The sequence below is a fragment of the Gallus gallus genome, chromosome 1 (assembly GCF_016699485.2).
Source record: "Gallus gallus isolate bGalGal1 chromosome 1, bGalGal1.mat.broiler.GRCg7b, whole genome shotgun sequence".
Taxonomy (NCBI): Eukaryota; Metazoa; Chordata; class Aves; order Galliformes; family Phasianidae; genus Gallus; species Gallus gallus.
In genome coordinates this window covers 17551790-17574527 of record NC_052532.1, presented here as the reverse complement: position 1 = coordinate 17574527, position 22738 = coordinate 17551790, and the positions used below count along the sequence as shown (strand labels likewise).

Sequence of the window (22738 nt, the reverse complement as noted above, 5' to 3'; positions counted from 1 at the left end):
CAGAAAACTGATCATTAGTCTTAGAAGCCTTCTAAGGAAAGGAATAACTTAGGGTGAAAAGAAGAGAACATCAAAAATCCAACATATAGTGTTCTTTTTAAAAATGATAATAATAAGAGCAAAACATAGGATCAATAGGGATGTTCCAAAAAAGTGACATTTATTGATGTTCTACAACAGTTTTAAGTAATCCTCCATAGAGGATTCAACTTGTCCTAGACATTCAACTTTTTTTTTTTTTTTTTTTTTTTTTTTTTTTTTTTTACTGGTTTGTCTGTTTTCATTTAACACTTAAATAAAAGAAACAATGACAGGATTTTTTTTTTTTTTTGTAATGCAAAATATTCGTAAGAATTTTCATTCACGCCTATGTTAGCATTTAAAGCCTATGTTAAACATTTAAAATAGTGAGAGATTTTCATCACAGATTTACACAACAGTAAGGCCGTTACGAAAGAGATCACACTTTCCTATTGGAAACAAGTCTATGCATATCCTAACTATTGCACTAACTTCTAATCTTTGATTATGTTTTGATTAAGTTTGATTATCTTTGATTATAATACATAAAATTTGCTTACAAACAACTTTTTTTTTATATGATAGTTTTTTTTTCTTCAATTTTCTAATACACTTATTTGCATCTTGATTCTATTTGCAAGAGCTTAAAAAATAACTAAGATTATATCATATCAAGGGTAAACAGATAACAGAGCCTCAACACTTTTTCAGAGATAGAAAATTAACTTGAAAGCTTAAATAATGCTTCTGTATACAGTAAGGTCACTAGCTAATTTATGTTCCTTTGTGGAAACCAGGCATACTTTTATCTGCAAAGGAAGTTATTCTAGGGTGAATAATAGACAAATCTACAAAGATATTTACTAATCACCTTTAACCTTTTCTGATGGTTATTTATGACAAAAAAAAAAAAAAAAGTTCTAATTCCTAATTAAATGATAGTAAGATCACGATGGGATGCCAACCTTCTTATTAATGCTCTAAGGATCATCAGAAGTGCACTTTAACTCTTGCTTCCAAGAATTTAAAAATATTTTCTGAAGCAGGAGCAACTACATTCCTCTTTTTTTTTTTTTTTTTTTCTTTTTCTCCTGTCTATTTGTAATGACTCTCTTAATAATTCTGAAGACAATGATGAAAGGCTGGTTCACTTAAATGGGTAGTGAATTTTACCCGGAAGTAAAAAATAAGCACTCTCTTAATATTTCACATTTAAATCAGAATAACTTCTGTCTGATCCCAATTTTTGATATGAAAGTATGCTATTGATACAATAACTCCATGGATACAATGAACTCCAAGCTGTTGCCCAATACAACATTTGGACAATGTATCCTTAAAAATAAAGGCTAAACCAACTCAGGCAACTGAAACCGCAAGCATTAACAGAAAGAACTTCAGAGACACTGTAATAATGTTAAAACTTAATGGGCCACATTCCCTGGAAATAGTACTTCAGGGTTGTTTATACAGAAGAGAGGTGGGCCCATTTCTTTGTATTTCATGATCTCTATTGAAACCTGGTAACAGTGGCGAAGAACTGAAAAATACATGTCTCCACTATTCGGCAGGCAACAGCAAGGAGAAGATCTTAAACTGTGTTTACGTGCAAGTAACAGCCATTTCCCCCTTGGGCTTCCGTCCTACAAAAACTTATGTTAATATACACTGGTAGTTTCAATAACTTCAGTATGTTCACAAATGTCATCCAAACCAGAGATTTAAACCATGCCTAAGACAGGAGAGGTTTCTGCTTATATCTACAATCGTATATTTAAACCATTCAATTCATTTAACAGTAGTACTGTTACAGCAGGCTTTTGTCCATCTAGCACATAAACTGGAGATCCATGCTTAGTAGGGCTCCTCTGGCTGCCATAAATTATATCAGTAAAATCCAGACACGTACATACAACTTTGTTAGTAGTATCAGCTGAAAAATAGGAAATTGATCTGATTCCTGCGAACTCAGTTATGCTTGAAAATTTTAAGTACACTTGGACTACTGCTTGTTAAGTATGGCATGAGTATTTACAAGTAAAAATATATGCTCCCAGATGAAAATAAATAAATAAACAATACATTTTATTTTAGAATGCAACACAAAATCTGATGAATCAGCTCAATAATTCTGGCATGTTAACATGCCTACCTCTAATACTGAAGTAGCTACCAATAGTTCAAAAACAGTCAGCCAAGGAAATAAAGAACTAGCAGCAGCAGGTGTCTGCAGTGAAAGCAGCATTAGTTTCAGTGGTAATCTAGACTTTCCATGCCCACAATATATTTTAAGCCCTTTATCTGATTACAGAACTCAGAAAGATAAGAAAACTGAGGAGTTCTTCAAACAGCAAGGTAAAATTGCTCTATAAGTAACTGGCAAATCCACCCAATGTTGAACTGACATATATACATGGGTTAGATTTTAAATTTACCTCCATATCTTTACATTAAAAAAATAAACAAGCGTCACCCTGTGCTAGCCTCTAACCCAAGCTTTCCTCCCCCTGATGTGGAATTCTATCTGAGATAGTGCCTGAGAATATCTGAGAATGAAAAATCATTCTGCCTGAGCAACTAATTTCCTCTCTCTTCCAAAAAGCCACAAATCTACTTATATTCTGTTGGTTGTGATGAGGTAAGCAAATGGATATTCTAATTGGTCCAAAACAAAGAAAAAATTCTCTTTACATCAAGCAAATTTAAATAATTCAAATTATGATAATTCAAAATCCATATATTTAAGAAATATTCCATAATCTACTTTTTTTTTTTTTTAATAAAATACATTATTATAACACCTAAAGCAAAATTCATAACTGCCCATGATTGATTGGATCTGGTATATCTTAAAAAAATGTTTCTTATGCATCTAAGAGTGAAATTAGGAAAAGAAAAAAAAAAAAACAAAAAACAGTCACTTGTATTAAGAAAGAAAAATGTGCTCCACTTATTCCACTGACAATTTTTAACACTTCAGTGTTCATCAACAGGCAATTTGTAACTCATTTGGATGTTACGACTATGACCAAAATGTTCAATGGTGTTAAAAAGAAAATGAAGCAAACAAAAAGAGCACACACAAAAACTAAAACCCAAGCCTTGAACTTAAAAATAATAATACTCATGGTTTTCATTTACTGATTTAAATAGTTTGGCTGCTAAATTCTCTTTACATATTACTTGTTACTAAACATGTTCTTTTTCTTCACTATTTGCTTACATGCTAATGATTTCTCTATAGTCCTACCAAATTCTCCACAGAAATAAAAGTGCTTTGCTTTCACACACTGTAAGTGTGTGATTAGAATTACTCGGCTGTTGGATGAATTGACAACCTAGTTTCTGAACAGGTTATGAATACATAAGTGGCCCTGAGAAACATGGCAGAACTCACACAGTACGAGAAATGTTCAATAAGACATAATACCTACATACCAACATGCAAATATGGAGAGATAGTTTCTAGCCTAGTTTTTGAATCTTAATACATGTGAAATTTGATCCAGACCCCAATGCAATTGGAAAAATATGGATAACTTGGTGTGGACTCTAATCAGGTGATTTGTTCTTCCTTGTCTTTTTTGGATATGTAAAGTTTTTGCTCATGATCTCAGGGAAGCAACAAGTTTTTTCAGTGGATGAAACAAGACGATATAGCTATTGTGAACCATGACTGTTGCTACACAATTTCAGAGAGAGAGAGAAAACTAGGGCATGTTCTGTGAATCCTAACACTGTGTCACAATGTGGTAATGAAACAGCACAGTAAGACTCTGCCGCTGTGAATAAAGGGAAGACTGTTCTCACACTGAGGTGAGCATGGAATCTTTTTTCCAAAACCCAGTTTGCTTCATAATGAATACTCATTTCTCATTATATCTTATTATCTCCTAAGGCCTTGACCAAAGACAGACAGAAATCTGATATTAGTAATGGGAATCCTTACAGGTGTTGAATACTCATCAGTGAGGCACAAAAAAAAAAAAAAAAAAAAAAAAAAAAAAAAAAAAAATCACCCATTTGTCAGTCTAAGGAAAATAATAAATAATAAATGCCCTTTTTTTTTTTTTTTTTTTTTTTTTTTTTCTTCGCAAGACTTGCAGAGATGGTTCAGATCCCCAAAAGGAAGAAGCACTGTGATGAAGCAGTGTTTTCTAACACCTTACTTCTCAGCGCATATTATGTCAGCTTTCCTGATTCCTAGATTTAAATGGCCATTTACAGTCAGTGTTGTTTTGCCTGAAACCAACTACAGAGGTATTCTGATAAATAGCTTATACTTTTCAGAAACATTTTAATGAATAAAGTAGATTCATTTAGATAGGCCGAATGTTGATTTTTTTGACATAAAATACCCTGTCCTAGACACATGCTACTTCCAAAATTGAAGTAATTACCTGTGATTTTCAAAAAGAATGTTTTGAAATAGTAACAAAAAGGAAATACACTGTGCACAGCTTTAGATATATCAATTTTAAACTTCTTCATGTAAATTGCATTGCTTTTATGTGCTCAGATATAACTTATTAGTATAATAAGTTATATGAATTAATCTGTATAATCTCTTTGTAAGAGATAAGAATACTCTGTAATTCTTGTGTCATCTGATCTGAAATATGCATAAATACATACCTAAGCTAGAGCAGTTTCCCAGACAATTGCTTTTCACTAACATTTCATATGCAGAAAAGTTCCTTTATTTTTCACATATAAAATACAGTGGTAGTCTCAAACTTGACATTATCAACTTCTCATTCCAATCGTATGTGAGAAGATTCAACAGTGAAAAATTGTTCATTATTAGGAATAATTTGAAATAAATAACTGAATGAACATATGTATACCTGCGGTTCAGTTTTTTCAAAACTATTTCTTTAAAGCTTTTTTTTTTTTTTTTTTTTTTTTAAGTCACATATTCTGGAATACAAGTATTTCTACTTCTCATTCAATACGCGTGGGAAAAAATTTCCTTTCAGAATGTTTTCAATGACAACTTCTACAAGAAGAACTGCATATGCAAATGGCTTGTTTTCAATGTGAACTGGTTGACTGTACAAGCAAATTCCTACTTTCCCATGGTAAATATATTACTTACTTATCAAAATCAGTCTGGTACACATAAAAGTTTTCAGATTACATATTTTAAAACTTAGCAAAATAAGATTAGGTTATTGAACATAAGTAGGTAACAATGTTGAAAACTTTACCATAACCAGTGGGAATTTAGTCAACAGAACAGTCCAGCTTACTAGACATTTAGTATTAGGCAAACTGAATTTCTCATTGCACTCTATTGACAAGGGTAGATTTGCTTCACTTTTCACACATAGGTATCCTACGTCTTTGGTGACATAGGGAACTCTGCCTATTTTCCCTTTCATGCTACAGAACAGTATACATTTTAGAGGTTTTATCTCACATTTAATAGTCTCTTATTCCTATCACAGTATTTCAAATGCTCAGGTATCTCAAATGGCAAGAAATGCCATATGGGCAATTAAAAGAAATGCTCGAATGCTAGATTTCCATCAGCTATAATGGGAGGTTAGACACCTGTTGACATGTAGGCACCAGAATTTAAATACCCTTCTACAGATGTTTTAAATTGAGAGAAAATCACCCTTGTTTTCTGACAGCCACTGAACTAAACTGACTTCTTACTCTTCTGTATCAGCTGGTAACTTGGATTTGAACAGAAGCTCCATGAACATGAATCATCTTTTAATAACTTTAGACATCATGTTTCATTTTGCTTTACAAGCATTAAAGGATCTGTTTTAGAAGTAGAAAAATATATTGAACTGCATGGCATCTGAAAACATAGAAAAACAAAGAAAGAAGAAAGACTACCACTTTAAATGTGAAACCATACAAAAGGAACGTAATTCAATGTAATATGAAAAAAATGAAGCTCATCTTCCTGAGAGATTTTTTTAACTGGACGTTAGGACTATGAAATAAGGCAAGGATATAAAAGAACTGCATGCCTTGATATATTGCAAATAAGGTGTTGGTTTCTTTGTGGTGAAAAGGGAGAAGGGATGTGCTTGTTAAAAATATTCTTACATGCTATTTGGTAAACTAAAAAGCACTGGTATTCTCTTTTTTCTTTAAATCTGCAGCACTGCATGCTGAAAGTGACCTACATCACTCTCCATATAGTACATCAAATAATCCATTATTTAACAAATCAGTGAAGCACCTCTAGTAAATGAAAGGAACCTATAGCTTTAATCTCACTTCGATTAACTTCATTCTTCTCAGAAAGCAGACCTCAATTTATATCAATTTGCAGTAATCTTTACAAGAAAATTCTACTTCACTTACACATGCTGTTTGACAGCAAAATGAATTTCTCAGGCATTTGGATACTTTATGATAGTTCCAATAAAAATTGCCCCTAGTAACAATGTGGAAGCTGAACACTTTCTGTCTGCTTAAATGATTTCTTTGGTTAGACAGATGATGAGGTTTAATGATGTATGTTGTGAATTCTCTCTACTAACAAATATAAGTAACACTTTGATCAGTGAAAAGACCTCAAGGACATTTGGTACAGCCATTTAAGCTTTCCTTCACGTTTCTATAGATAGGAGTTTTGTTACTGTATTAGATCTACAATTATATATCTCTGTAGATGACCAAATTAATTAAATATTTTTGAAGGACAGTACACCACTATATTATTTTTGCTTATGGGGAAACCATGGAAAAATAATCTATCAGAATAATGTTTTGTAAGTGGGACGATCTAAACGTAATTAGTTAATTACCTAATTAGGAACTATACTTAATTTAGGTGGCCTAATTCTGTTGAGTATCTGTACTTCTTAATTTTACTGATTATTTTTCAGGACTCTTGTATCTGAGTCCAATTTTTCAGGGTGTAAAGACTTGGCTCTCACAGACACTCAGATAGTTACCTCATTTATTTGCTTAACTGTAGTGAGACTTGGAAGACGGTGCAGAAATAGAGGCTTCAGGATCATTTGTACATCTACTTACTTTTGCAGAGTTAGGTGTAAATCCACAAGATTGCCCATGTCTGAAAGAGATGCTAAGACTCTTTTTAAATTGTTCCCTAATCTCATAAATCACCTCAAGCCCTAGAGAAGTCAATACCTTTGCCAGAATAACATGCCTACAACTAAATTTCGACATACCAAAGACATCTGGTGATCAAGTCCCAGCAGATCAGCTAGTTCATTTATTTTTCACCTCTGATGTTCTTACACTCAAATAAATCTATATAAAACATACATGCTGGAAAAGATTTGGCAGCAGGAATGAAGCATGTGTTAACTTGTTAGTTAGCAAATACATAACAACCAAGGGGTCTGTGGCAGGGACAGTTAAAACAAAAGTAGGATCACTACTTTCAAGTTCCTACACCAACAAGTAGAGAGACCTGGACTGTAAGTGCTTTAGCTGCAAGACATACATCTGCCTCTTCTCTGCAGCTTTCTCTATTTGAATAACATAATTTTTCTTGTTACCAAGTGCAAGACCTACAGCAGAAAGGACCAGAACAAGCTTACTCCAAAATAATCTGTCTGAAGACTGAGAAATTCCTTGTAGCATAGGAGATGGGGGTTCAAAGTGCTGCTTGAATCCAGTCACACAAGGTTACAAAACAGACCATCAACATAGAGCTTAAGTAAGTGTAGGACTCCAACATAAAATGCAGGTAAAGAAGTGGGTGCTTATTTTAAGATTTTCAGTGCTAACTACTTGGCTGTTATAAAAGACATCAAAGTTCCCAGCCATAAGCAGAAGAATTGGACACCTCACTCCCATTCAAATTTATGTAGATTTGAGGTCAAATTAAACTCCAGGCCAAATGTAGATATCTATGTCTAGACTTCTACTCATTTGATCATACTCTATTAGGAATATGTGGCAAGGTTTTGGTATCAGGAGGACTGACGGGCTAGTCTCAGTGAGCAGAGTGCAGCAGCTGCCCCAGGTCATCTAAGAGCCTGTTTCAGCTGATCCAAAAGGGACTCACCACTGGGCAGGGTTGAGCCGTGAATGGCACTGGTTGTATCTCTGGGAGAGGAGCTTTAAGAAAGGGAAAAAACTGCTGTCCAACAACAGCTGAGTGAGAGAAATGAGAAAATATAGAGAGAAACAGTCCTGCAACCACCAAGGTCAGTTGCTCTAGGCATGGAGCAGAAGCTCCCTGCAGCCCAGGAGAGTCCTATGGAGGAGCAGGTCATGCCCCTGCAGTACATGGGCACCATACAGAGCAGATCTCCACGTGCAGCCATGGAGGAGCCCACGGTGCAGCAGTGGATGTGGTCTGAAGGAGGTACAGCCCATGGAAAGCATCTGCAGGAACAGGGCCAGACTAGAGCTGCAGCCCATGGGGAACAGCCTGTGGTGGGGAGGAGGGCTGGGGAAGTTGCTGCTCATGGAGACCTGTGCTGAAGTAGTGCATTCCTGAAAGACGGGCCCCATGGAATTGAGCCATGTTGGAGCAGTGCTTGAAGTGCTGCAGCATGTGGGAAGCCCATGTAGGATCATTTTGGGAAGGATGGCTTCCCACTGGAACAGAGGGAGACAGTGATCACAAAGGAGCAGCAGAGACAAAGTTTTATGGACTGACTGCCACCCCCATTCCCCTTTCCTCCCTTGTGAGGAGGAGGTGGGAAGGTGGATAAAGATGCTTTTAATTTGCTTTTTGCTTTTAGTTTCTTACTGCTTTAGACTGTTAGTAATAGGCAATAAATTACATTCATCTCTCTATGCTGATTCTGTTCTGCCTGTGACAGTAATTGGCAAGTGATTTCCTAGTCCTTATCTCAACCCTTGAGCTCTTTTTACACTCTGTTTTCTTGCAGTGTTACTTTGAGGAGGAGGAGTGAGACTGTGATGGGGTGGAGTTTAGCTGGCCATCAGGGTGGAACCAACACCCCCCCACATACAGGTACCTGGTGCATTTTGAATTGCTTTTAGGCTACCTGACCTCCAGCTTCTGATTCAAGAAGTCTGATGCCATAACTGCCATCCTCAGGATAACATTTTTTGACATTATAGGGCATCACAGGTGTGTTACATGCCTATCAAGATGTAATTGAACATAACCCTAGATCTGTTTGTTCAAAAGAGTCTAAATTACATAACATCTGACCAAAACTTTCTCTATAGGGTTTGCTGACACTATAGAGTGGGTTTCAAGGTACGAAAGATATCAAACTTTAGGTAGATTTATCAGAACACTGAATATTGCAAGACTTAGGTACTTTGGTAGATTTACCATGAAATCATTCTCACCACTAAATGGTTGTCAAAAATCAATACATGAACTTATTTCAAAAGGCTGAAAAAACTCTTTCTGATTTTCAGGTCTGTGGTTTGACAAATGCAGTTAGAGACAGTGGAGAAATTAATGTCAGGAAAATGTTTTCTCTGTGATGTTTCTCACTGACTATTAAGCAAAAGAAACTCCCAGAAAAGACATCTTTGGATTTGGGATTTCTAACTAAACATGTCAGTTCTGCAATTCCTTTTTTTATATTATCTTAGATTGTTTTGCACCACGTTACACTGTGAGCATATGTATAATTAATATGGCAGCAGCAAATCCAAACATATGGATTTGCATGTTTTGTGTTGGCCTTTTTTAAAAGGATAACAATCTGTACAAACATGAACAAACCCTGTTGCCCTTCACTCTTCCCTCCCTCTGGGGTTAGTATTGTACTAAGAGCAAAGGCAGACAGTTTACAAAGCTTTTTGATGTTTAAATTTACAGACATCTAAGGAAATGTTATAATTTTGCAGTAAACTTTTATTTGTATGTGACCTTTTGCTGATTTGTGGACAGTTACTTGAGAAGTGGGTGTCTGACTGAAGTTTGGATAAAAGATTCCTGAACAGAAATGAGTTTTTAAAATAAATCCCTGTACTTCATATATAGCTGAAAAAGATGGATTTACTTAGGTATCTATCAGTTCAAGAAGTAATATTTCACTGCATTTCTATTTTGTTGTTCTGACATTGATTCTTTCAATTTTAAGATAAATCTGAAAGCTATTTAGGCAACATAGCACCCATACAAAAATTATGTTTTATTAATTCCATAGGGATGACAACTGAACAATCTGGCTTGGATGGTAATGAAGATCTGGGTAAAAATTACCTTTAAAAATCAAAAAACGATGGGTGGGGGGTGGAGGAAAAAAACAACACATAACAACAAATTAGCACAAATAGATAACAGTTTTTAGCAGTGCAGTTTTCATATGTGATGCCCGTTCTGGGGCTCAAGATGCACCCAGGCAAATTACAGCTTTCCTCAGGACAAAAGGAAAGGGGAAAGCACCATATGTGTTTAAAATTAGAAACTCCTCTCAGAGCTGATGATTACAGTTAAATATAAATGAGGGAATCCAGCCCATGACTGTCAAACAGAAACAGCTCCGTAGCCTTAAGGGCCTTTCTTAAAACCATCTGAGTTCTAGCCTGCTGTAAGTTAAGAAAGGTGATCAGTCATGCATCCCACAGTTTTATAGGAAAAAATACTTAATAAGAGTCGTAAGATATTTGACCCAAAAGATTTGATCTAATATTCTTTATATAATATAAAATTATCTTGCTTGACTTCATCAGAAGTCCCTGAGGAGTTATTGCATAGTCACTGCTACTGTGTTTTATTAACTGCCCATTTTTCCTTAAATGAACCTTGCTTAAGATGCCGACTCATTTCAGCTTTCATAAAGGTCATTCCTGATTTTGAGAGCACGGATGAAATACAAAAGTACTGATATTCTTTGCCTGGCTTTTATGGCTTTCTCATTTCCACATGTTCGTGCTCCCTTTACTCTCTTCATTCACCCTCTTTTCCCTTTTGGCTCATGCTCATTTTGTGCATGCATGCCTGAGGACATTAAAAAAAAAAAAAAAAAAAAAAAATTCTACCAAACATACTTCCTCTATTCAATGGATAGTTATTCAATTAAGATGAAACACACTTCAGCCATGAAAGGAGGGAAAATCTATCAATCTTAAGTGATCTGAAAAAACAAACAATAGAACAAAAATCAGGAAATATATAGGCTTGTTTCTCCACTTATTTGCATTGTTTTCCTCTGGTAATACATTATGCCAGTATAAATGAGTGCATGACCAATGACCAAGATTCATATTTATTCTTCTAAAAACCTACAGGAAATCACTCAAGCTATTGCTCTTGCAACTAAAACATCTGCACTGTCATGGGTTTATTTCATATTACAGTCTTAATTAGCTCATATGGACATAAAATCTAAAGATGAAAAATGTCTTTCCTAATACAAGGAGGCAGGGTTTTCAATGTCTCAAATCCTATTTATTTTCCTTTCAGACATGTTACAGTATATAAAAAATCTGGGGGCTCCATGAAAAGCTCTGTATATCAGAACGTCCTAGAAAATTTCCAACAAAAAGGATTTAGTTCATGACATAATAATAATATTTCCTCTGTGAAATTCTTTTCACATAAGAATTTTTACTTAAAATAAACTTAGAAAATGGTTTAGAAATACAGGAGATACTTACAGTAATTCTACCAACTCTGCAAGCACATGGTGTTATATTTTTGTTTACATTTATTTTTTATGTTTATTTCAGATAATTAAATTCCAACAGAAGGAAAAAAAAAAAAAAAAAAAAAGATTTTGTACAATATGCCAATATGTCCTGAAAGTCAAGAAACTGAAAAATGACTTATTTTTTTCCTCAGATTATTTGCAGTTACCATGCTCATAGGTGATCTCTCATTATTTATTTTTCAAGCAGCAATGATTTTTGAAGCCATCACTGACCCTTAAAATTGCTAAAACATTTCCATTTGTTTCCAGATTTTAATGACTTCCAAAAAGTCCACTTCAGTTTAAACTTTCAGAGCTCATTCTCAGCCCAAAAGTAATTTAAACAGAAATCAGAAATGTCCTCCAGAAACTCACTAATTTGACATGCCCATACAAAGTGATTGGGAGGGCTGGAAACATATGATTAGTGGAGCTTTATAGTGAAGCAACCACGTCACATTACATGCAGATTGCACCGCATCATGGTTATATATCCCTTAACCCTTTGGTATCAGCATGTCTGACAGGAGACACTGTCTTGATTTAAAAACACGTACACAATGCATCAACCCTGGGGGGAAAGAAATAAAAAAAATGCCAAAGTCAAAAAGAGACAGCAACTTGATATTTTGCTTGGCTGACAGGGGAAGAACTGATTTCACCCATCAGTAGAAATGGGAATGCAGGAAATGAAAAACATAATACAAAAATAAAATAGATAGCAATTGAAATTTTACATCTGGACATGCTCAGTGATGATCAGCTAAGATTTTGGCAGAGCATAATGAAAAACCATCTTCTTTGTGACCTCGCTGCACATTTTCTCTGCCCAGCTTGGCAGGCACATCTGCTACTGGAACAATTTGCATGAGGCAAATTTTAATTGAGTCACTGAAACACATAGCCATAGTCTGCAAAAACCAAATAGATCAACCCTGCTTTGCCATCAGAAAAAGATAAAAATGCAACTGTGAGAAAATAATAATTGGTCCAGTAATATTGAAGTATTTTCAATTTCTGCTGTTTTGTCAATATCAAACCTAAATCCCTTTCTTCTTCCTTTTCTAAATTAATCCTTTTTTTTTTTTTTAATGTCTGCAAACATATTTTGCTACAGCATACACTGACATGCTTCTTGCCCTATTGACCTGCCCTTCCAAAATGAATAAATCTTAGCAATCATGTTACCCAGAAAAAACAACAGAAGCAACACAATTGGAAGTTTACCTAAACTTTAATCACTCATCTCAGTAAAATCACTCCCTCAATTAAGAATGGCTATAGACAAAAATTAAGCAAAACAATTTCTCTGTCATTTGAAAATAACAAAGAATATATCCATATATAAATCAATATATAAATATATATTCCATAAATATGTATTCCATTAAGGTAACTATTCAGATAATGTTTTATTTAAATCTGAACGTTGACATTGAGATTCCTGCTGGTCTTTACTTGGCCACACAGCATATCCTGTGTAAAAATGAAAACTCTTGACTAAAGACTAATTTTTGTAAATTATTCGTAGATTTAAATATGTGCATCTATGTGAACATACATACACACAGAGTATACATTGCTCATTAGCAGTGTGCAGTAGCATCACCGAGTTCTCACAGTACTGGAAGTGATCAGCACTGTGTTGAGATGACAAGCAGGTAACCACATACAGTTCATAAGTAATTCACATCTGCTCACCATGCCGAGAGTGCAGCATGTGGCCAGTCTGTTGACATAAAGATTTTGGGATAATGCAAACTCTGTGACAGAAAAAGTGAACTGGCCAAGCTTTGAGAGCTAAGTTGCAGCTTGCCACAGTACCAAGTTGCATACCTTGCCCAACCCTGTCCCACAGAAGAGCAGACCTGAGGAATGTTAAGGTGGCAGACATTAGGAGTAGACATGGGTAGGAATCAAGAGCTATCCGTGAGATGCTTTCCGAGTAAATCCTCAAAGCAGCTCTGCTAAGCACAAACTATATAGTTTTGGTTCTTCTCCATATGAAAATGTTGAAATGCAGTTCATGCAGCCATGAAGACCGGCCAAACACATCCACTCTGCAGCTGAGTTGGGTGACATCATACACTGTCCTAAAACTTGGAGAGATCCCAGGCCAATTTTGCTGACTTGTGAAGACCTAGAAATGCTCTTTGCCCTTGCAACAAAAGACACCAGTACCTATCTAGGATTTTAGATATGCTTTCCAGTCACGTACCTCAAAAGCAAACACAATATACAAAAGTGGAGACACCAGACATGGCCTATAGGTTTCCTACTAGTTTCAAGAAGAGATATACTCAGCTTTCAGGTAGATGCAGTGTAGCATCCAGTCAACATCTTTCTCACAATTGCCTGTGCATCCAATGACAGAACATGTATGTGCACTCCATGAGGACTCACATTTTTCTAGGAGAAAGTAACTGCTAAAGGTTTCTTACTGAGGACAGAGATCACAAAGGATATTCTGAATAGACTGTTATTACTTTTAAAAAGGAAAAAAGGACTTATTTTTCATCTTTATTTAAGTATTCTGTCAATTCATTGACAATATTGCAACCCGCACTCTGGTTCACACGCAGTACTGTCTGCAGACCCACTAGGAATAGGAAATTGAGTCAAGAAAGCATGCAGGTACACACTGTTTTCTAAATACAGAGATCAGGCCAAAAGCCAGCACACTGTAAAATGGGAAAGCATCCAAAAGAGAGCTTTATGCTGTTCTCAGGAATAAATATTTATCAACCAGTGCAAGAGAATGTGACATTCCTCCACAAGCAAAGAATTTGCTCAGAAAGCATTCCAGAAGAAACAGAGGGGAGAAAAATGATGGAGAAAAAAAAAGACCCATAGAAACCAGTTGCTTTTGTGATGTCAAGCTGGGTTATAGCACAGAGCCTTAATTAAGTTGAACTAATCACTGTTACTTTTGTTGTCAGGAAGAATGAAGCCTCTTCCAGAACACCAACCCCTCCATGACTTACCAACCACTGAAGCATAACCAAAATGGCAAAAGATCTTTACACCACTTGAAAGCTGAAGATAATTTACAAGTTGATGCATGCGCTAAATGAAAACAAGCAGGCTGTGAGCAAGCACCATACTCATCTCATTAAAGCATTACACACCTTTTCTAGCTTTCATTTACTTTCCTCTCAGAGAAACACAATCAGCTTGCTTAGTTTCCTAATGAGTATAATAGACAATCATGTAAAGTAGACTATTGCTTGGTAAAAATGCAGCGTAGAACTGCAGGCAGTCTATTAGATGTAAACTTGCTTAATTCTTTAATTATGTGTCTTTGATCAAAAGCAGCTCACTTGGAAAGAGTTTTTAAAAAGCGAAGTAACAAGTACTCACCTTTCATGTACAGCACTGACTGTTAGGCCAACCTGATATAACTGTGGAATCACTGATTGTACGTCAAGAACACCACTAAAAATTGAGATAATAAATGTTACTTACAGCTATTAAAGCTTTTCTTTTTTGGAGACACAGGCCAGTAAGAGCTGTTCTGCACTTTCAGCTTTTCTTTCCATCTCTGTCAAGAATCTCAGTGAATTTTTAAAGGAGATAATTGAGGCCATTTATCATTTTTTCTCTGCTTTGTCCTCAACTTCTTTCCTTTCCTCATTAACCTCAAAAATCTGTATTGAAAATCTTCTTCCTATTACTTCCAGCACCTTATACTGTTCTTTGGACTTCGTCTTTTGACAACCCTTAATCTAGACACAATCTCTTCCAGCCTCTCCTACCCACTACCTACTTATCACATACAGCTATTTTCTATTTCCTTCTCATCTCCTTCTTACCTGGTCCTCAGGCTTGGTGTCTTAATGTTAACCTCCTCAAACTCAGCTATTCAAAAAGTAAGGACATGGCCCCAACAAGAGTTATGAAAGACTTGCAATAAATAAATAAATAAAAATCATTATTTTCTGTTTAGTTTTTACAATTATACTAAAGCATTGGTCTAGAGGAGGCTTGAAAATTAGGTAAGTTTCTGACACCCCTGCTCTAACTTCAAATCATAGAATCATTTAGGTCAGTAGAAAACACAAGATCAAGCCCAGTCATCACCAAGTATATCACTAAACCCTAAATGCCTCATACATGCCTCTGAAATATCTCCAGGGATGGCAAATACACTACTTCCATTGGCTGTCTGTTCCAGTGTCTTACCACTCACCAGCTTCACTGCTCTTCCCTGTACACTCTTGAGCAACTCAAATCCTTCTTGTATTCAGGGGCCCAAAACAGAATATAGAACTTCTAACAGTGCTGCACGCAGGGGCACAGACACTTTCTTATTCCTGCTGGTCACACTATTTCTGATGCAAGAGAGGATGTTGTTGGCCTCCTTGGCCACCTGAGCACACTGCTGGCTCATGTTCAGCCAGCATCTTCAGGTCCTTTTCTGCCAGGTAACTTTTCAACCAATCTTCCTTAAACTTACACTGCTGTATGGGACTGCTAAGACCCAAGTGCTGCACTTGGCAGTCAGTCTCATGAATGTCATGTCACTGCATGCAGCCCATCAATTCAGGCTATTCAGGTTCCTCTGCAGAACCTTCCTGCCCTCAAACAGATTAACACTTTGTCTGCAGTCCTACCAAGGGTGCACTCGATCTCCTCATCAAGATCATCACTGATAAAACTATTAAACAAATCTGGCCCCAATACCGAGCCCTAGAGATCATCAATTCTGAATTTCCCTACTAAGCACAAACTATTTTCTGATATCTTTCGCTAGCCAAAGCTCTGGCCTACATTGTCAGGGATGGGCAATGATGTTAGCAGCCACACAACAAAATGAGAGAAATGACTATCAAATGGCTTTGATCTCAGCCTCAAAAATTTGATGATGAGTTGGGTCTGCAGTAGAGTAAAATTCCTTTTCAAAGCAGCAAAAATGGGAGTTGAATTAAATTCCTTAGAAATCTTGAGTAAAGAATTGAAACTATTTATCTACTTACCTTAACAGCATTTCTACTAGCACATAAAGCCATGAGTAAATTTCCTAGACACTCATTTTTCTTATTATTTCTCCCTTATACTAAAGTATCAGCAAATTTCTGACTGATATCAAAGTCAGGACTGATTCACACTGCCTACTGCAAGCTAACTTCCCTAGGGAATAATAATAATAATAATAATAATAATAATAATAATAATAAACAGCTAAAAGACTGAAATTAGGGGGAAGCTAAAGTACAAGAATGAATAGCAGTGGGCCATGTGGCACTCCAGTAGCCTAATGCACATCAGGAGAATATTCACCTACAAATGCACGATCCTTTACAGAAATGCCTCTCCTTCAAGTGCATTGTACACACAGCAGACTGCAAGAATATTAGGCATTACAATCTGAATTCCTTCTAACTGATCTTTAACAATGTTTCTAATTTTCTAGAAAAGATATTAAGAAAAAGTATTATAAAACACTTTATAGTATTCAGACTTAGCTCAAGAATTATCTAAATATACCTCATGCTCTACACAACTGTGTGATCTGCTTCCACAGTCAGGTCTGTCATAAGTTTTCTGTAGGAAAGAGAATTTTTACATAGGAAAGAGAGTTCTTGATATGCCTTTATTCTCTGTATAGACAGGGAAAAAAAAAAAAAGAAAGTAAGAAAAAAGAAAGAGAAAGAAAAAAGAAAGAGAAAGAAAGAAAGAAAGAAAGAACAAAAGAAAGAAAAAACGAAAGAACGAAAGAACGAAAGAAAGAACGAAAGAAAGAACGAAAGAAAGAAAGAACGAAAGAAAGAAAGAAAGAAAGAAAAGAGAGAAAGAAAGAAAACATACACATATACTTCCAAAAGCCTGTTTTAACTTCATGTGTTACGTAAATATGATTAACGAAGTCCAAAACCTGTTCAGTTCCTGGAAATACTAGACTGTACTGTTATACTATTTCTACTTTCAGTTTATTTTCTATTTTAATCAAGATAAGTCAATTCTTTGATACCCTTGTTATGACACATGTAAACCAATATCATGTTTTGCCACACACTGCCTCAGAATTGCTCTTTTGTATAAAAACATATTTAAGTTCCATACAATTTCCAAGTGCCTCTAAGAAAAATCTCTAGAAAATCAATTCTGATTTATTTATTTTAAAGTCATACAATTAGCACAGCTCTCTTGACTTCTTAGTCTCATATATCCTCTTCAGCCAATACTGGCTAATCAGTTTCATTGCATACTAGCTGCTTATCACAAAGCCAAGCAAATAGTTTTCATCGCATAAACAAGGAGATTCCATTCTGTCTCACTCCAAACCAAAATATCTGTGGTATTTCAGTCAGTGATACATGTGCATATCTATTGAAGGAACAGCAAAGAGCTACTAATATGAAGGTCTAGGTATGGCATTGAAGGCAGACTGCATTTTTCCTTTTTTTTTTAGTAAGCTACAAAATGGAGTTTGCATCTTACAAATCTAAACCATTTTTACAGGGCTGACAGATAGTTTTTGATTACACAGTCCTCAAAGATAGTATGCAATTATAATTGTACTTTAGGTTCATAGTAAATTATTATGCAGGAAAACAGTGCTCTGTTTGAAAATGTAACTGTAAAACTACCAATGTGAGATTGTAGAGTGACAACTTAGAATGGAAGTAAACACCAGTGTTTATGAATTTTATTTGAGTCACTACTGTAACTCAGAAATCTAATTTATCAGTGTGTTAGTAGTTTTCTCACTTTGTGATTTACTCATTTGTTGATTTCTGCATGACTTCACATTCTTCTGCAGTACTGATTTTTCTTCATCTTATACATCAGGGTTAAAAAAGAAAACTTATGAGCCTAATGCAGTTCAGCTAGTTATCTCCTCCCACAGTTATCCGGCATGTATAGGAAAACAACAGGTAAGTATGCACTTTCTTCAACTTATGCTTGTGTTCATGAAATAGAAGGTTTTATAGCAGAGAGATGCTACATACCTGCACTAATATACTGTCACACTTTGTTTCCAATGTGGAAAGATCACCTCCAGCTTAGTCCTCACTGTACATACTTCAAAGTTTTGCTTGCTTATTCATTGACTTCTTTGTGCTAAAACCCTGCTGTAACCTCTCCAATTTTATGAATTTCAGTGATTGTCCTAAATGAGGAATATGGTCAACGACATTTCTTCTGTCATTAATGGAGACTATCTTCCACATAAAGAAAATCAGCACAAATCAAAACTTCTCTTTGATGTCTTATTTCTTTCTATTGGTAGTAAAGAGTTTGATGTTTAAATTATTGGTGCTTAAAGAGACTAAGATCCTACCTTGGGGCTTTGAAAAATCACCTGAATTCAGGTGGGATGAACCTTGTCCCTGTGTACTACTGGCATGCTGAAAGGGCTCTGTGCAGCTGTGGAATGGATGGTCATCTCATAAAATTTCCCACAGTTTGTCAATTACAATTAAAAAACTCACAGCATTCAAAAGGTATCTTAAATATTTAAGTTTTTCTGAAATGCTTCCCATTCAACCTACTATTTTCAGTAGGTTTTAAAAGAAGTAAGTGAAAAGGAAATAATAAAATACATACATGTGATTTTCCCTCACTTTTACAGAATTTCAGAATCAAGGATTTTTTTTAGTTTTCCCCTCACTCCTCTTTTTTTTTTTTTCCACTGACTTCTTAATTAACCACTATTAGGGACAAGGACATAAATTACTAGACAAGGATAGACCTTTATTCATTAATGATATGAGAAATGTGTAGGAAAATACTGCTTATCCAAGCCAGGAAGGTACAGAAAAGGAGTTAAGCTTCCTTTCTTCCAGCGAAAACAGGAATATTTTATTTATCCTTGCTCTCACTTCTTTCAGTTTTGAATATAATGAATCAGTGAATGTTCTTAGATGCTATTTTTACAGTGTAATGTAATGGCTGAAAAGTTATGACCTAATAATCAGAACGAAAGACTGAGAGTATGGATTTTGTTCCCTTTCTTGATTCAAATAAGCTGTCTGAACTTGTAAGGCTTTTATCTTTTCTATGCCACTGTTTTCATGTTGGTATAATAAGGATAATAGCACTTTCTCATAAGGTTACTGGAAAGTTTAATTCATTAATATGTGTAGAGTACTGAGCAATTCTTAGAATGGTACTGTAGAAATGCAAAATATTATTAAACTGTCAGTTATTTTCCTATAAAAATAGACCCTTTTGTCTAAAAGCAATAATAATCAGTATGACAAGAAGACTGAAAACTTCTAAGTGTAACATAAAAGACTGCTTATAATGAGGTTGTCAACAGACACTATATACTGCAGAAATTACGATTCAAAAAGACTGTAGCATGCCAACAAAGCATTATTTTGGATAGCTTAGCTCACATTTATATACATTGAAGTGTTACTATCACACCAAAAAGAGGCTTTCAAGAGGCAAAGAAACAAATGCACCCCTGAGAAAACTTCACCAGTTTGACAGATAAAAATAAACAGCTTCTCTTCTGAATTTTGGTTGGACATTACAGGAGTTAAACTTCAGAATTCTTCAATGGATATTCAGAACTATTAAAGCACAAGTTTCAAGGAACTGTACCCAGAGAGTTGAACTATCAGAATTACATAAGATTATTAAAGAGATATTTGATACTTGTAAAAGAATACTAAGTGTTATCTCACAGGAGTTCTGGCAAGCAGTGTGCTTATGTGTTAAAATATGAAATGACTACAAGGCATGCATCACCTTGGGAATAAGCAGAAAGTCGACAAAGATGATGAAGGGCAGATTTTGACAAGGACTTTTCTAGTCAGGTTGAGTTCCTTATAACAGAAATTGTGTTTGAAGAAGGAAGGCTGTGAGCCAGGGTGGTAACATTAATGAATAATCCAGATATGCAGGAAAAGTACCATACATTCTTTTAACCATCTTACTTTAGATATGGAACCATGGCAGGAAGTCAGTATGCCTCCTCCCTTCCTAATCTCAAAACGTGATCACATAAATTTGGCAACACTACTTCTCTAGCAGTGAATCGTACTGTGTACTGAGGGATAAGCTAGTGTGTGAAAGGGTAGTTAAAATTCTTCTCACCGCATCTCTTACCTTCAAGGGAGCAAAGACCAGATGTTACCTTTAACATAGATGTATTGCCACTGAGCCTCAGCCACTGTTTGGTTCTCCAGCTCCCATAGCAACTGCTATTATGTTCTAATAATATGATTAGGAGAAAAGAAAGAACTGTTTGAATGACGGAAAAGTGACAAAAATATTTAATGCCAACTCTGATATGAGTGCATATCTTTCCACTTGGTTTTCTAGAAAATGCAACTGAAAATACTATTGATGACATCAAGGGAAAAGGAATGAAATACATCAAATAATGCATGGTGGAAGAAATACTGCTGTCTTGTATTTGGAGGTAGCACTCTGCTAGATAGCAGAGTGACGAGTGTGCCTTAGAAAAGTATAGATCAACTGATAGATAAGAGAACTGAATGACTCGCAAACCAAGTGATGCTATCGACATACAAAGAATTAGAATTCCTGTATAAAATGTTCAAGCTGGGATATGTTATGATCGTACTAAAAAGAAGAAACAGTCACAGAACAAGGAAAATAATACATGGTTGCAAAACAAAATTCAAGACAGTAATTCAGCTGAGGTCTGCTGATCCCACAAAGCACAAAAGCACAACTCAAACAACTCCTGAATGACAATGAATGACTGAATTCCAGCATCAGTATTTCAGCTAAAATCAGGATGCAACATAAACCAGCATCTTAAATCTGTTTCTCACAGTCTGTAGTTGAAAAATGTCAAAAAGCCAAAATGGCAGCAGCTACCATTTGTGAATTTTAAACAGATAATTAAATGAAAGAAAAGTTCCTGTACACAGAGAGGAGTTTTAAAAGGTTAATGAAGGTATAATAAAGATGGAGATCTGACTGTGAATGCAATAGTGACTTGAAAAAACAAATCTTAATGATGGGCAGAAAAGAAAACTGATTAAAACCATTTTTGCTGAACTCTCACCTTCCCCTCTCAATGCACTTTTTCTGGTCATTTACATATGCAGTAAATATGCATCCATATAAAACTGATTTCTAAATACAGAGAGACATATCTAAAGATAATTTTTACCACAAAAGACTGCTCAACTGAAAACCCTATTTTTAAAGATAGAGTCACATAGGTTCTCAAACAGTGATCATCTCTTATGATGCATTCTGAGTCAGTATGGGTACTACTAGATTTTAAACATGTTTATTAAAAACAAACAAACAAACAAACAAACAAACACCCAAGCAGTTTCTCTTTCAGCAATTTTCCTCTACCTTGTCAAATGACCATCCCAAGCTAAAATTTTACGAAACCTTCCATGGCTGTCTTATCTTTACTGAGTTGTTGAAACTACCTATTCTTATAAGAATTTATTTAGAATAATTCAAACTGCAATCTGGATTAATTACAGTCATAAAATGAGCACACACAAAAAAAAATCTGATATTTTTGACTGTATAAAACCCGTTAATGGTACTACTGTTTTCCCTCAGGCTCTATTTCACAAAGTCTGCTTCAATATTTCAAATGAAATATTGAAAGCTCCTTTGAATATAAGTACCAAAGTGACTTTATATAAATCCTAATGTAACAAGAATTTATCCTGCATGCTGTATATTTCTGTAACACTTATTAAAGTTATTCAAATAATAGTTGTTTAAATCTACCTTCTTCTTTCTTTGGCAAGCAACTGCAGAGATATTCCCTGAAAACGAAAGAAAAGTAAGGAGCTTCAAAAAAACATTTTTTACTGACAGAATGGCCAAAGTATGAGGTATATCTGAAAGATCCCTTAGCTCCACATTCAAATGGTACTACCTCAGATGACCTGAAAAACTAAACATGTATGTTCAATGCTGTAAGGATTTTCATCAACATGAGAGAAAAAACCCAGCTAAACTTACCTAGAAGTTGAGCCCAGAAGCTGAAAAGTGTGTGGTCATAGCAAGGTGAATTTGTCTTTTTTGTATATCTGACTCTTTTTCAGGAATATTTGGTTATCTATTTGGATTCTAGACTAGGCTATAAAGATCTCAAGCTGCTAACATTTATGTTTCCTCCAAGAAGCAACAGACAGTGTCTATAAAAACCATTAGCACTGTTTTCTTTTCCTAACTGT

At 35.3% G+C, this 22738-nt stretch overlaps 1 protein-coding gene and 1 long non-coding RNA gene across 6 annotated transcripts in view; one reads left to right on the top strand and one right to left on the bottom strand.

Annotated features, from left to right (window-relative positions):
• Nucleotides 1-22738, bottom strand: part of FAM19A5 (family with sequence similarity 19 member A5, C-C motif chemokine like) — a 421841-nt gene that overhangs the window by 118416 nt on the left and 280687 nt on the right. The gene's annotated exons all lie outside the window — the stretch shown is intronic.
• LOC112533144 lies at nt 3761-15441 on the top strand. Its single transcript, XR_003076911.3, has 3 exons — nt 3761-3837; nt 8868-8953; nt 14537-15441. It is a non-coding gene; the product is annotated as an uncharacterized LOC112533144 (long non-coding RNA).